We start from the raw sequence: 15,938 nt of genomic DNA on the forward strand, positions 1-15,938 counted from the left end.
TGTGATTATACAGCTGATAAGTGGCAACTTGAGATTCAAGCCTGTTTTTTTGATTATAAGTCCAACTTTCAATTTTTTCCTCTGATAAGAAGCCGTGTAATTCAGTAATAATATAAAAGACTCAAAAATATACTCTTGGATCCCAAATTCCACTTCTAACTATTTATTATACTTTCAAGTAATCAGAGGTAATCTTAAGTATGTATGCACAAGTTATAACACAATGGAGGTATTTAAATGGAAAAAATTGGAAAACAGTGTAATGTCCAATAGGAAAAATATTTAAACATTTTCTTAACCTGAACTATTCAGTCATGCTTCTGAAGATATAATGTGGCATTTAATGAGCTTATATATATATAAAATTTATTTATATATATTAAGACACACACATATATAATTTATTAATTACCTTTGCCTTTAGCAAGTTCTTTTGTTTTGGGAGCCAGAGAATGACTTTGGAAGGCTTTATTTGCAAACAGCCTCACCGTTGTGTAGGTCAATGGTCTGCCTTACAAGTGCCCGGTCAGTTCAACGTAACAATCCCTGCTGGGTGCTGGGAGGGGAGAGGAACTGTGGGCCTGGTCCTCAGGGGGCTCTCTGCCCTCATGGCTCAGGGTCCTTCTGCCGGATGACAGCACAGTCATTTACCAGCAGCTCATTTCCAGGAGGAGATCTGAGCTCAAAATGTCCAACCATCGCGGTCTGTTCACCCTGGTCTGGGAGGAGGCGTTCTTAATGTCAAACGTGGCCGGCATCTCCCCGTCTTGGGTGAAGAAAACCTCTTCCTGGGCTTCGGTGGTGAAGCGAACCTTCTGGGTATAATGCAGCATCTGAGACGGAGACAGAGGTAGAAGGAAAGAACTACTTAGGCACAGAAGAGGCCTGGCGGGTGCGGGGGGCTGGGGCTTCCTCCACATCAGGGACTGTGCCTGCCAGCCCTTGGAGGAAGGCACATTTTATGGAAAAAAAAAACAACAACAACAAACAAAAACCCTGCTAACCCATGCTAACAGGTTATCTCATCTCCCAAGTGTGCAGTAACCCGTGGTAACGAGGGGAGTGAGAGTTGAGTTACTGGAAACCTGGGAGCATTGGGTCTTGCCTAAGGTAAACTCACTCGCAGGCTGGTCCTATGAACACAGGTGTCTCCATCCATCCAATTCTGCACCATCTGTCCACCCACATTACTAGGCTTCCTCCTTTGTGCCAGACATCATTGGGAGCTAGGACACAAAAGAGACCTACCTTCAAAGCACCACCGTGTTCATCTCAGCAGTGTGGCTGACAGAGAAGGCTTGTGGTTAAAAGACGTGCAGCCCGAGGAATATGTTTCAATGCATCCCAAACATTTCATTGCTGGGAGAACTTCAGCTTACGTGACTGGTAAAGCCCTGCTCTTATTTCCTTCTGGAATAACTTAAGAAGTAGAAAAGGCAAGTCAGGCAAAGTTCCTTTAGGAGCCCACCTGAGACTTTGGTGTGGGTGTTTCTGGGTCTTTTAACACCTTTGGAGAAGATGGGGTTGCCTTCAATTCTCTGATTAGGTTGTGATCTTCTCTAGAAAGCTGGAACTCTGTAAGAAAACCTTTGAGGGTCTTTATAATAGAGCTTCCTCTGGCTTTTCCAACCTTTCCTTTTTGCTGTTTTTTTTTTTTTTCTTAGTCTGTCCCATGGTTTGAACCAACCGGATCACTTTCCCACTCCTGCCATCCCCTCTAATATCTGGTATGTGTAGTTATTTATTACTCTTTCCAACTAGAGTGTAAACACTTTGAGGGCAAGCACACACTTTGAGCATATTTGTATCCCGCCTTGCTCCAAGATGCATGAAAGTCACTTCATAAATACTTGTGGCATAAACACACATTTGTTGAAGTAGTTATGGAAGCCCTATAAGAATAAAGGAGGGAGTTTGAGCAGATTACTTGGCTTGAGGGTGAAGCTGGGTGTAGACTCATGGAAGATTCCTGGGATTCTTCAGCTTTGAGCGGCAGTGCCCAGACTCTGCCGCCAGGCTGCCTGGTGTGACTTCTGACTCTGCCTTGAACCAGATGTGTGACCTTGGATGTGAAATTCTACCTGAAAGGGGACCTACCTCATGAAGTCATCACAAAGATGAAATGTATTAACATCAATAGATACAAAGTGCTTGGAGCATCGCTGGGCATAGAGTACTACTCAAAAATGTTAACTCTTACTACTCTTGCAGTCTTGCAAGAACTCACATGATATAAACAATGATAAAATTACCTAAAACCTGTTTTTAAAAAGCTGTGCCTGGTTCAAAGACAGTCTTCTAAAATTAAGAGGACTTTTCTTCTATTCTGACTTTGTTTCTGTAACTTTGCTTGGATATCTGTAGTGGTGTGCTGCTAAATGTTTAACAACTGGCTCTCTGGGGGGAAAACGCTGGGATTTTAGTGTTTGCTGATTTCCATGGTTTAGCAAACAATTTGCATAGTTTCTGAAAATTTTACAAAGGCTCCCATTGCCAGTAGGAGCCAGTTGTCCCTTCCACAACTAGACCCCTGATATCTTTAATAATAAGGTGTGTGCTAAGTCGCTTCAGTCCTGTCCGCCTCTTCTGCAACCCCATGGACTGTAGCCCGGCAGGCTCCCCTGTGTATGGGATCCTCTGGGCAAGAACATTGGAGTGGGTTGTCCTTTCCTACTCCGGGGGAGCTTCCCGATCCGGGGATGGAACCTGTGCCTCTTAGGTCTCCTGCATTGTCAGCTGGGTTCTTTACCACTAGCGCCACCTGGGGAGCCCGGTAATAAGGTGCCTGAGTCATAGTCCCTTGGCTCCAAGTTCATTATTCCTGCCATTGGGCCTCACCGCTTGTCTGCTGGTCTCTGAGATGAACAGGGTCTGGGCAAGGGTCTGGGCTGCTCACCTGCCAAGGCCTGGTGGTCTGTGAGCCGGCACAACGCCTCCCAGGAGGGTCCCTCTCCAGGGCAGCAGATCATCAGGCTGCGATGGGCACCAGGCAGGCCTGGTAAGTGGCGGTCAGATCCGGACGTCTGAAGGCAGACAGGTGGACGGCTGTCGCGTTCTCAAGCCCCCCGGTGCAGTTCCGAGCGCCTTCTCTGGGCCTTGGGATGGCCGCCCCGAATCGGGCCCACCCGCATCCCTGCGGCTCCTCCCAGCACTTCCTCATCAGACTGCTGCCGGGGTACCCAGCCGGGCGGGGCGCCAGCAGGAAGTCCGCAAAAGGCCTCGCTCCCGAGGATACGGTCAGGCGCAAGCTGCCCTTGAGCAGGCCCTGGTCCGTGGGGTGCGGCCCCGAAGCCTGCAGGAGAAGGAGGTGGAGACCAACGTCCTCTGGGTGACGTTCTTCCCCGGGGCCTCGGCCAGGAGCCTGTAGTGGAAGTGGGACCAGTCACAGACGATGCCCGTGGCGGCGGGGCTGGAGGCAACGCTGCGGCCCCGGCCCAGCCCCATGGAGAAGGCCACACAGACGCCCGCGCGCCGGATCTCCGTCCGCAGCTCTCCGCCGCTCGGGGCTGCCGTTGTCAGAGCCCACCAGGCCCGCCCCCCCTGGGCCAGTGAAAGTGACTGAAGAGCTTGGCCAGGGCCGGTGGGCGCTGCCGGGCACTGCGCGCAGGAAGGACGGGAACCGGAAGTGATCCCAGAACCGGGGATGCTGAAGCCCGTGGCCCACCTGCGGGAGGACTGGGGTGCGCCCTCCTGGCTGAAACGCCGCCAGCCCCTCTGCTGAGGATCCACTCATGTTCTCACCAGACACCAGGTGCTTGGCCTTATTCCTCCCCTCTGTGCCCATTATTGTTAAAAACATTTTTCCCCCCATACAGAAAACTGGGCATAACGAAGTTTTATTCAACTTGATGGGTTTGGAGATAAGTATATGCCTGTGAAACCATCACCACAATCTGTGCCACAAACCTATCCATCAGGTCCAAGTTTCTGCCCACTTTCTTCTTTATTATTATTATGTTTTTGTGATAAGGACACAACACAGTATCTACCTTCTTAGCTAGTTTTTAAGGATTCAATACAGTATTGTTAAGTGCAGGCATTATGCTACACAGGAGCTCTCTAGGACTTATTCTTTTTGCATAACTGAAAATTTGTACCCCTTGACTGATATACCCTCCCTTTTCCCCCTCCTTCCAGCCTCTTCCCTCCTTCAAACCACTGTTACTACTCTCTGCTTCTAGGAGTCTGACTATTTTAGGTTATCCTGTAAGAAGTATCATGGATGTATTTATGACTCTGCATCTGTCTATCTTTTATTTTTAATTTTATCTCTTGTCCAGGTCGTTCCAAAGCCTATAGGCTCAGGCTGGAGAAGCCAATTCACTTTCAGAAGGAATGCAATGGACTAAAGAATATATCTTAGGGTGCTGGTGAAAGAAGCAGAGAAGTACAGGTATGCTGTTAATAAGTGTTTTATGTTTCAATATTGTATAGTTCTTCACACTGAGAAATAAAGGTTCAAGTGAATTAAAAACTTGGGTTGTCACTGGAAGAATTGAGATAGGATTTAGAACTTCCCAAGCACTATAAGGAAAGTATATTTAAAAAATTAGGAAATTTCAAGACATTTAGGAAAAAATTAGGAAAAACAGGAAAAAAGTATAATAAATAGAAAACTATGGTAATAGCAATAGTAAATGAATGCATAGATATCCCTTCTAAGAAATAAAAGCGCTTTTCTGCTTATTATTTCTCCTAATGGGGTTTGTTATCTATTGGTAAAAAGTTATGACCAAGCGCATGAAAGGAACATTTTATGAGAAGGAAGAACAGCAAGCATGTTAGCAGCCAGAGCCAATGTGGAAGCTTAAATCACTCTAGCCACGAGGAGTGCCATGTCAGGCAAGTGTGTCTAAAATAGGTAACTAATGAGGACTTCCCTGGAGAAGGGAATGGCAACCCACCCCAGCGTTCTTGTCTGGAGCATCCCATGGACAGAGGAGCCTGGCGGGCTACAGTCCATGGGGTCGGAAAGAGTTGGACACGACTGAGCGACTGACATACAGACACACACACACACAGTAGGACTTACTGCATCTCAGGGTACTTTACTGAATACTCTGGAATGAAAAAAAAGCCTAAAAAGAGGGGGTATATGTGTATGTACGACTGATTCACGTTGCTCTACATCTGAAACTAACACAGCATGTAAATTCACTATTCACTCCAATAAAAATTAAAAAAGGAAAACAACTAGAGTCTGGAGTTCTCTGCTTGCTGCCTAGATGGCCCCCCAGCCGTCTGAGTCCTGTGGGCGCCGTATTCTGACCTCTCTGGACCTTGTCTGCGGGCCGCCCTGCCCTCTCTCTGCTGGTTAGAGGCTTGATCAGAGACTGGGGCTGGGAGGAGAGTCAGCGTAGAGAATTCCCATTCCCAGACACCCCTCTGCTCAGCCAGGGGTTGGCTGTGTCTTCCTTCCTCTGAGAAAGACCGCAGTTCTAGTGGGAGGACCTCTCCCACCACTTCCTCCTCCCGTGAACGGGCAGGGGGAGCATCTTACTGTGGCCGTCCCAGGCGTTTCACCTGTAGCCCTGCCTAAAAAAGTGAGCGTGTTCGTCGCTCAGTCGTGTCTGACTCTTTGTGACCCCATGGACTGGGGGACGGTGACCCCAGGCTCCTCTGTCCATGGGATTCTCCAGCAAGGATATTGGAGCGGGTTGGCATGCCCTCCTCCAGGGGATCTTCCCCACCCAGGGATCGAACTTGGGTCTCTTGTGTCTCCTGCACTGTGGGCAGATTCTTTACCACCAGTGCCACCTGGGAGGCCTGACGTATGTGAGGGAAGCCTTGCATGTGTGAAGTGTGACAGACAGCTCGTGGGAAGCGTCTGCACCGCCCAGTGGGCACGGCTCGCTAGAGGGGTGGGGCTGAGCGGGGAGCAGAAGGGAGGCTCAGGAATGAGGGGGTATATGGTGCCTCAGACAGCGAAGAATTGGCCTGCGGTGCGGGAGACCTGGGTTCAGCCCCTGGGTCGGGAAGATCCCCTGGAGGAGGGCATGGCACCCACTCCAGTGTTCTTGCCTGGAGCATCCCACAGACAGAGGAGCCTGGCAGGCTGCAGTCCATGGGGTCGCAGAGAGTCGGACACGACTGGGCGACCAAGCAGAGCGCGTATCTTACGTTGTTGTGCGGCAGAATCTAGCACAGAATTGTAAAGTGATTATACACTAATGAGAAAAAAAAGCTAAGAAGCTCTCATAGAATTAAAAGACTTTTTTTTCCATAGAGAAGCGTAGAGACTAAACAAAATATGACTTGTCTGTTGAGTGGCACCGTGTGAAGCCTTCCCTGAGGCTGGCTCCTTGGGCTGGGCTTGAGTTCTTGCTTCTCATCCCCTGCCAGCCCTAGGACCCTCGCCTTCGTCCCATCATCCCGGCGCTCCTTCTGTCTCAGATGGTTTGAGCTCGAGTCTTCCCTCCCCGTTACGCTTTAAGCAGGACCCGCTGGACAGGCCTTAGCTGTCGGGCGCCTGAGTGAATGCATGCCCCTCTCTCCCGTCCTTCTTGTCTCCCTCCCCTCCTCCTGGAGGGCATCCGGGCTGCTCCGGGCGGGGTTCCTGCCTCAGACTTTCCCCAGCCTGTGAGGGAAGCCGTCCCACCAGGTGTACGCAGACAGGTTCTTTAACTTCAAAGTCTTTGGCGACTCTCCGGCCCTAGACAAGCCAAGATGACACAGAGGACTTGGGAACTGGCTTTTCTCAAAAGGTAATGGCCCCTTCCAAGTTTACATTGCTAGCATTATTGTTAGGCTCTTATCATTACCGTTAGAATCTTTCATTACAATCATCCTATTGTTAGAACATTATTGTTAGAATCTTATCATTATTGTTACAATCTCTCATTATTGTTAAGAGCAACAGCCACTAACTACTGGAGTGGGTTGCCATTTCGAACTCCAAGGGATCCTCCCGACCCAGGGATCGAACCCACGTCTCTTGTGTCTCCTGCCTTGGCAGGCAGATTCTTTACTGCTGTGCTACCTGGGAAGCCCCTGACATTTATGAGCACTTGTTATATAGCAGGCACTGATTATTCCATTGTTAACACCCACAGTGACTCTAAGATATACCTTTGTCACCTTCGTCTTGTAGGTGAGGAATGTGGAGCTCAAAAGGGATGCCTGAATTGGTCAGGATCGCATAATGAATAAGATGTTTTTAAGATTCAAATCCAGGTTTCCTGACTTTGAAGCCAGGGTCCTTCATCATTTCTATTGCTTCTGCTTCCCAGCCCGACTCTGCTGATTCCCTCTGTTGGTTTGCATCCTGGGATTCATGTGAAACCAGGAGAATTTCTACCAGGTCCTTTGACTGGATGAACTCTGGGGTTTTACAGAAGCAGAGTTGGAAAAAACAAGGCCTGTTGCCAAATGCTCAAGCATTTCTTAAGATGCAGTCCATGTGGAGCTCCCTTGAATTTTAGCAAAATGAAGATACCATGCCAAGGAGTGGGGTCCCCCGTGTTTAGAGGGACTATGCAGACACTCTTGAGTTCATGGACCTAGGAGCGTGTGGCCTCCCAGGCTGGCCCTGGGGAAAATGAACTTAATGGACAGAGGTCAGCATCACATCACAAGTGGCCACTGGGCGGTGATGCTGTGGAGACCTAGGAGGTGGGCCAGGTGTATTATCAGGGCTGGAATGTAACCAACCAGACAGGTGACAATACCATCAACTGAAGACTTGACCTGTCTGAGTGAAACACGGGGTGAGGATGTCTCAGCTGCGCCAAGCGTTCTGGTCTCAGGTCTGATTTCATAGAGATGCTGGTCCAGTTTCTTCCTTACACTCCAATTCTAGGCTCATGGCTCATCCTTCCGAGAAGACACTGGCCTCGGATAGAGGCTTTTCTGCAGGGAGACAATACACGGACCAGCCAGCTCAAGGCTGTCGGTCGTGCTGAAAATCACATTTCTCATTCTGATTTAATAAGTGATGTCTGACTTTGACAGTGATTTTGGGCAGCTCGAGCCAGCCCTGCCAATACCAGGCATTCCTGGGTGAGTACTTTTTCCTGGAACTGTGACGTCATGCCATTGTCTGTGCCCTGCTTGACCATGAGACCTTTGAAGTTGGCAGCTGGGGCTTACTCATATTAGTATCCGAGGGGATTATGACCGCCTGCAGCGGTTGTTCAGAAAGCGCCTATTGACTGGCTGTGAGCCGTGCGATTTTTGGAGCTACTAAGCTGGGACTAGTAATCGGCACCTCAGTGCTGCATGTATCGGGAGGCTTTATTTTCCGTGTCCCCGGGGCGCCTGACTCAGGAGCGATGTTTGCGCTCTCGTTCTTGTGAGGACCATGGGGCTGGTACAGTAGCCCCCGGTGGGAGGTGGTGGGTGGTCTCAGATCCTAACGTCACCCACCCTGCTGGAGGGGGACCTCAGAGCAGGCTGTAACCGTGAGGACTGGACTGACTTCCTGCACTTTAACCTTTTTCAGTTAGAGCAACGTGGGTCTTGTTGTGGGGGCTTCCCAGGTGGCTCAGTGGTAAAGAATCCGTCTGTAATGCTGGAGACGAGGTTTGATCCCTGGGTCAGGAAGATCCCCTGGAGGAGGAAACGGCAACCCTCTCTAGTGTTCTTTCCTGGGAAACCCCGTTGACAGAGGAGCCTGGCAGGGTTTGTGGGATCGCGAGAGCTGGACACAGCTTAGCCACTAAACGACCACCACCACCAATGAAGGCCTAGCAAAGGAAATTTTAAGCTCTCTTGGTAAGACTTTTCTCATAAATTAAAAAAATAGAAAAAGAATTCTCTGTCAACCAAGTGTCCTGATGTCTGACTTGGAGCCGAGGTCCCTGTAGCCCAACATTCCAACTCAGAACCTTGGGTCTGGGTTGTTCTGCCCCAAGTCTTCCATGATAGGTCCTTGGAAAGCCACGTGGGTGCCCTGGTGTATGGCTGTCTGGGTTCACGCTTGCCTTCTGGCCCAGACTATGAGCGTTTCTGAGGATAAGGCTGTGACTTCAGACGTGTCTCATGGTACCCGTGGCTGCAGTGTAACACTCTACACCCTGAGTAGTGTGCAGAGCAAACATTTGGAAATCACAGCCAGCTCCACAATAGGCAGCATTTTCATTTGACTGAGGTTCCCTCGTCTTTTGCTTCTGTGCCTTTTTCTACCCCTGGGGTTGAATTGCCTGACTTTGAATCCCAAACTGCTACTTACTAGCTGTCTGATTTTGAGCAAGTGACATTTCCTCTTTGAGCCTCAAGTCATCATCTGTAAAATGGGAATAGTGATATCAACCTCATAGAGCAGTGAGAATTAAATGACACGATTAAAATAGATGTAAGGAATTCCCTGCTGGTCCACTGGTTAGGACTTGGTATTCTCATCACTGGAGCCTGGGTTCAGTCTCTGGTCAGGGGATTAAGATATTCTGAAGCCATGTGGCATCGCCAAAATGAAGAAACAAAAAGAATATAATAATAATAAGTACTGACATAGCACTTTCTCTACGTTATCAGGCATTTTCTAAGTATTTTATGTGTATCATCTCATTTAATCTTTAATCTCAAGTGATCTAATTTAATTCTTTATAAGAATTTTGATACTGCTAAGAATCTAAAAAGCAATTTTCACTCATGGTACTTGTTCAATAAATGATAGATACAGTCATTATTAAGTTGCTCTCAATCAACATTGCAGAAAAAAAGGATATGATAAATTCACTTATACTAAGATGTGAATGACTGACAACTGCTATAATTACTCAAGAATAGCTATTGAGAATTAAGTGTTTGCTTCTGATTGAATGATTTTTATAATTGTGGCATTTGATGCCTCTGTGGAATCTGGAAGGGAATATATTTAGTATTTCTTAGAATGTCTTTTAAAGATCACAAGTAAGCAGTTGTGGACTTATCTTTATGCTTCCAGGCATGCTGGGGGGAATGTAGATTCTCCGCCTGGAAATTGATTTGATAAACATTACTTCCCTACCTAATGGGTTTGATGTATGCTGAAGATTAGACAGAACTCAAGTCCAGGCAAACGTCTCACGGAAACATCAAGAAATCCAGCAGAGTGGTCTGTCACGTGTTCAACTCCCCAACCTACTGAGAAAGGTGGGGAGGGGGAGTGAGATGCTCCTGGCTTGAGTTATAAATCTTGGGGTCTATCTTCAGCCCTCGGTCAGGGGCTGTCAGAAAACATGTGTCCCAGTTTGCTTAACAATCAACAAAAAAATTACGGGAGCTTGGCCCAAGGCTGCCAAATTTTAATTTTACCATAAAAGTTTGTTGGAAAAATAGAACCTACAACATCCAAGATGTGGAAACAATGTCCATCAATGGAAGAATGGATGAAGTTGTGGCATATATGTATATATGCGTGTGTGTGGCATATAAACATGCACACACACGAAGGAACATTATTCGGCTACAAAACAGAGGAAGCCCTGCCGTTTGTGACTGCTCGAATGGACCTCAAGGGCATTAGTGTTAGCTGCTCAGTTGTGTCCAACCCTGCGACCCCACAGACTGTAGCCCACCAGGCGCCTCTGTCCATGGAATTCTCCAAGCAAGAATACTGCAGTGGGTTGCCATTTTCTTCTCCAGGGGATCTTTCTGATCCAGGAATCGAACCTGGGTCTCCTGCACTGCCGGCAGATTCTTTACTGTCTGAGCCACTGGGCTTTGTGCTGAGTGAAATAAATCAGACATAGAAAGACAAATACTGTATGATCTCAGTTACATATGGAATCTAAAAAAAAAAAATCCCCCCAAACAAAAAGCAGCCAAAATCATAGAAAATGGGATCACATTTGTGGTTACTAGAGGCAGGGAGTGGGGAGGGTGGAACTGGAGGAAGGAGGTGGAATGGTACAGAGTTTCAGTCCTGAGATAAGTAAGTACTAGGGTGTAATGTACAGCATGATACAGTTAAAGCTGCTGTATGTTATATGCATGGACTTGTTAGGAGAGTGTATCCTAAGAGTTCTCATCACAAGGATACACATTCTTCTTTTCTTTTTTACTTTCTCTTTCGATTGTATCTAAATGAGATGACGGTGCTAACCAAACTTACTGCAGTCATCATTTCACCATATACCTCAGTCAAACCATCATGCATTGATGTATGTCAATTACATCTCAATAAACTAGGAAAAAGAAAGAAAAAAGAATGAAGCCGGTATCTAAGAAGGGCTGTTGACCTCACACCGACACACATGTGTACCTGGTCGTTTCTGTCTGGGTCTTGCTGCCAACGAGAGAAGCCGTCATTATAGATCAGCGCCAGTTTGTGGGTCGGCACTAGGGAACCGGTGATCGAGTCCATTGCCCATTACCCGATGTTGCAGAAGGGGAATCCCAGGCCGAGGAGAGGAGAGTGACCTCCAAGGTCGCGGCCGCGACGCGGTTGCACCTCGTCCTCTGGACCTGGTCGCTGAGCACCCAGCTGAGGATTCGTGCGCTTGTCTCTGTCGGGGTGCGCCTCTCACCCCAGGACTCCGGACAAGGACGGCGGCTTAGCCACGGGCTCGGACTCCGGGGCCATCCCTCCCACCGTCCCCGGGAGCGGTGGCTGGGGGCTGCAGTGAAGCTGCGCGTGGCCGGGGCCGCTTGGACGGCAGGGCGGGGTGCTCCCAGGGCCTGACGCCTGAGAGGCAGGAATTGCAGACCTGCAGTCCACGGTGAGGCTGGGCAGGAAGGCTGGGTCCTCTTCCGCCTCGGACACAGGAAAGAGAAGGCCCGGAAGGCTCAGGAAAAAGTGGGCTTGGAATCTTGGAGAGGGCGAATGACAGAGGGTGTTTGGATCAGTCAGTAGCCTTGTAGAGAGCCACACGGGATAGCCCCAGAGTCTCTCCGTGGGCCAAGCAAGGGCAGGTAGGGGTGTGGGGTTGAATTTAGGCCTATGTCTGTTGAAAGAAAGAAGCCTCGGGGGGACTGGAATGTCTGGGGAATATAGGCATGCATAAGAGGACAGTCAGGAGAAAGGCTGGCGGCCTCCCCGAGACGGATGAAGAGACACACAAAGGGATGGACACACACAAGGGCGTCCAGACATGCAGAGGGACGCTGAGAGCAGACAGACACACACACAGCATCGGGTCCCCAAACTCGGGCAGGCCCTGGGCGGGGTGGACGGGATGCGGTACCAGGCAGGCCCGTGGGCTGGGGTACGCGACTCAGACGCAGAGGCGGGCAGATGCACCCAGAGACAGGCGCTCGGGCATGGGTGGGACGGCAGACGAGTGACCCGGGCTGTGGTGAACAGGACAGACGCCCGTGGAATCTGGCAGCCGTGTACCCAGGCGGACGCACGAGCACGCGCATGGATGAGTGGCCACTGAAGCAAGCAGAGAGCGGTGAGTAGGTGCAGAAGACGCCCCAGACGGCTTCTGGCAAAGACTCGGGCAGGGAGAAGTCACACAGACCTGGGGGAGGCCGACAGAGGGGTCCGGCTCCATGCTTCCTGGGCACCCTTCTGGATAGTCCCTGCAGGCTCACCCGTTGAAATCTGGGTAGAAACCAGGGGAGCCTTGGAAATGGTTCAGGCATCTGTGGAATCTGGACTCATGGGAGAAAGTGGCTGACAAGCATGGCCTGGGGCCGCCTTCTCTTTCATCCCAGGAACGTGCGTGTAGATCTGTCTGACCACAGCTCCTGCAGCCAGGATTCTGGAACATTCCTAGCTCTTCTCTCCATTGTGTTTAGGGATGTTAGCATTATGGTGGCTCAGACGGCGAAGAACCTGCTTGCCAGTGCAGACCTTCTCCTTCGCTGGGTCAAGAAGATCCCCTGGAGAAGCAAACGGCAACCCACTCCAGTATTCTGGCCTGGAGAATCCCATGGACAGAGGAGCCTGGTAGGTTTCAGTCCTTGGTGTCACAAAGAGTTTGACACGACTGAGCGACTGAGCGCGCATGCACACACAGACACGCACAGACACGCACACACACACGTGCACAGCATCATCTGGTGTGAGAAGGGGGTGCTCCTCAAATGACTTGAGACAGTCTCCACTACCCAGCTCACAGACCCGCTCCCCGCTGGGGGGTCTTGGAGGGTGGGCGGCAGGTCTGGGGTCCCCCAATGCCTGCATCGATCAGGAGGGCTGCTCCGCTTCCCCCTGCCCCTCCCTTCCGCCCACGTGGATAAAGAGCACGACCCACCATGGGCAAGGAGGCTGCTGGAAGGTGACCTTCGGCTGATGCAGCACTGCGTGTAAGGGGGTCACAGCCCCGATGATCACATCCCCTTTGATGTAGAAGACGTCTGAGTGCTTGGATGCTGGCGGGTACCCCGGGGCCCTGACAGTGTCCCCCACAGGCATTTCCTGAGAGCAGAGCCCCAAGGACCCCTGGGCCGGGCAGAGGGGCTGCCCTGTTACCTGGGCAGGAGGCTGGGGCTTCTCGGCTGGCAGACCCCCGGGCCTGGCTTCCCCTGGAGGCTCTAGGCACCTGTGCTGGGTCTTTCGGAGACCCTGAAGCGAAGCGCAGTGAGCGGCGGCGAGCTCCCAGACTTCGCCCTCCACCGCTGTACCCTGGGGCTTCTCCAGGGCTCTGGGACACCCTTCCAACCCGCATCCCAGCAACCTCAGCCAGGCCGCTCTCACTCTGACCGGTCCTAACGCTCCTGACGTCCTGGCTGAGGGAGGCATTGGCCGGGACAGTGGAGCTGGGGGTGTGCCCTGCCCATCAAGACCTTCCTTTCTCCCAGGACCCCGCGGCAGGCGGCCTGTGTTTCTAAAGGACTCAGACCTCCCTGCCCCAGGGTCTCCTGGGCCTGCTCACACCGCAGAATCTTCAAAGCCAGAGTTAACCCAGTGATCCCAGCAGAGAGGCCTGAGGTCTCCAGGGAAGGGTTGGAAAACAGGCCAGAGAAGCAGCCGGTGGCCTGTGGCCGCGGGCCTCCGGGAGGCCCGACTGTCACTGGGGTGGGGACGCTGACACAGGGCTCCCGGGGGCCCCGCCTTAGGGGTCAGCCTCAGGCTGCTTTGGGCTGTGTTCCTAGTTGTGTGGCAAACACGCCGATGGGCCTCCGTGTTCTCTCCCGTGGCAGGAAAATACTGGAGTCCACAGATGGCTCCCAGACTTGACTCCAGCAGCGAAACCCTCTCGTGACCCACGACAGAGGCTCCCTGCGCCGAGTCCGGAAGGGCTGAGACACCCTCTGGGAGGCAGGGGAGGCTGTGCCTTGAGCTTTGCCCGCCGGCCTCTCCCCGGCCTCTCGCGGCGGTTTCCCGCGCCTCTTGAAAGTCATCTTCCACCTGTAAGGACCACAGTGTGATGCTGCGGCCTGAATTTCCTAGAAGGCTTCTTTCAGGGTGAGCTCTGACTTTCTTTTGTTTTGAATTGTAGACTTTGTTTTTTCTTCCAGTTTTGTGGAAATAGAATTGACATGTTGTTCAGTTGGTGAGTCGTATCTGACTTTTGCGACCCCACGGACTGTAGCCCAGCAGGCTCTGCTGTCTGTGGGATTTTCCTAGGCAAGAACACTGGAGCGGGTTGTCATTTCCTTCTCCAGGGGATCTTCCCGCCACAGGGAGTGAACTCTCAGCTCCCACATTGGCAGGTGGATTCTTTACCACTACGCCCCTAGGGAAGCCCATAATTGACGTACAGCCCTGGATAAGTTTAATGTATACAGCATGGCGATTTGATTCACGTACATCAAGAGATGATGACCACAGTAAGTTTACTGAACATCCATCATCAGAGATAAAAATGAAAGAAACAAATTTCTTTTCTTGTGATGAAAACTGTTAGGATTTACTCTTGAAACAGCGTTCATATATAACATACAGCAGGGTTAATTATGGGGATTCCCTGGTGGCTTAGGTGATAAAGAATCTGCCTGCAATGTGGGAGACCTGGGTTCGATCCCTGGGTCAGGAAGATCCCCCTGGACAAGGGCATGGCAGCCCACTCCAGTATTCTTGCCTGGAGAATTCCATGGACAGAGGAGCCTGGTGGGCTACAGGCCACGGGGCCACATATTTATCACGCTGTATGTTACATCCCTAGTACTTATTTATAACTGGAAGCGTGTGCATTTTGCCTATCTTCATCCAATTTCCCTTCTTCTCCCCTCAGTTTTCAAGTGAATATGACCAAATGAGCATTGGAATAGTCGTAACTGTTTTTTTATTTAAAAAAAATTGACTGGAGTATAGTTGATTTACAATGCTGTTAGTTTCAGGTGTATAGCAAAGTGATTCAGTTATATACATATATATGTATATATCCATTCTTTTTCAGATTCTTTCCCCATGTAAGTTATTATAGAATATTAAGCAGAATTCTCCATGCCATACAGTAAGTCCTTGTTGGTTTTATATTATAATATTTTATATATATAATCGTATTTTAGTTTGTGTATATATTTTACATATAAAATAGTGTGTGTTTGTTAATCCTAAACTCCTGATTTAGCTCTCCCTGCAAAGTCTCTGGGTTGGTAACTCTAAGTGAACTTATTTACTGAAAAGCAGCAGGCTCACAGATTTTAAAAAGAAACTGATAGCTGTAACCTCGACCCAGGAGGGATCGGGGCTGAGGAGGGGCCAGGGGGCGTCTGGACTCAGGTTAGCAGGGCGTGCGCAGGGGTTATACTCTGTGCACGAGGGGAGGCCAGGAACACGGAGTGAGCAGGGGCCGTTAGTGAACTGAGAGCCCACGGAATGCTCTTTCCTCATGAATTGTGCCGGGGACAAGCACAGCCGTGGTTCCAGAGAGCTCAGCTGAGCCCCTGAGGGCAGGCATGAGGAGGGCAGGTGCAGGGGCCCCGGAAGGGCAGTTTCAGGGCAGAGACACCTGTACGGTGTGGAAAGCACCCTTGAACCCACGTTCCATCCGGCCCTCATCATCCTCCAGGTGAGGCAGGACTTATCGTTCTCCTTTTACAGGTGGGAAGTGCAGCGAGATGCAGCAATTTGCTCCGGGTCACGAAAGCCGTAAATGCAAGATACGGGCTTAGAACTTGAGTCA

The 15,938-nt window shown here is 50.3% G+C and overlaps 1 long non-coding RNA gene across 1 annotated transcript; it reads right to left on the reverse strand.

Moving 5' to 3' along the window:
* Positions 1 to 212: 212 nt before the first annotated feature.
* On the reverse strand, positions 213 to 3,103 carry LOC133056642 (uncharacterized). The gene is made up of 3 exons (XR_009692862.1): positions 2,897 to 3,103; positions 1,249 to 1,419; positions 213 to 833 (listed from the first exon to the last, which is right to left on the reverse strand). It is a non-coding gene; the product is annotated as an uncharacterized LOC133056642 (long non-coding RNA).
* Between the last annotated feature and the right edge of the window lie 12,835 nt (positions 3,104 to 15,938).

Source organism: Dama dama, chromosome 1 (genome assembly GCF_033118175.1).
Source record: "Dama dama isolate Ldn47 chromosome 1, ASM3311817v1, whole genome shotgun sequence".
Classification (NCBI taxonomy): domain Eukaryota; kingdom Metazoa; phylum Chordata; class Mammalia; order Artiodactyla; family Cervidae; genus Dama; species Dama dama.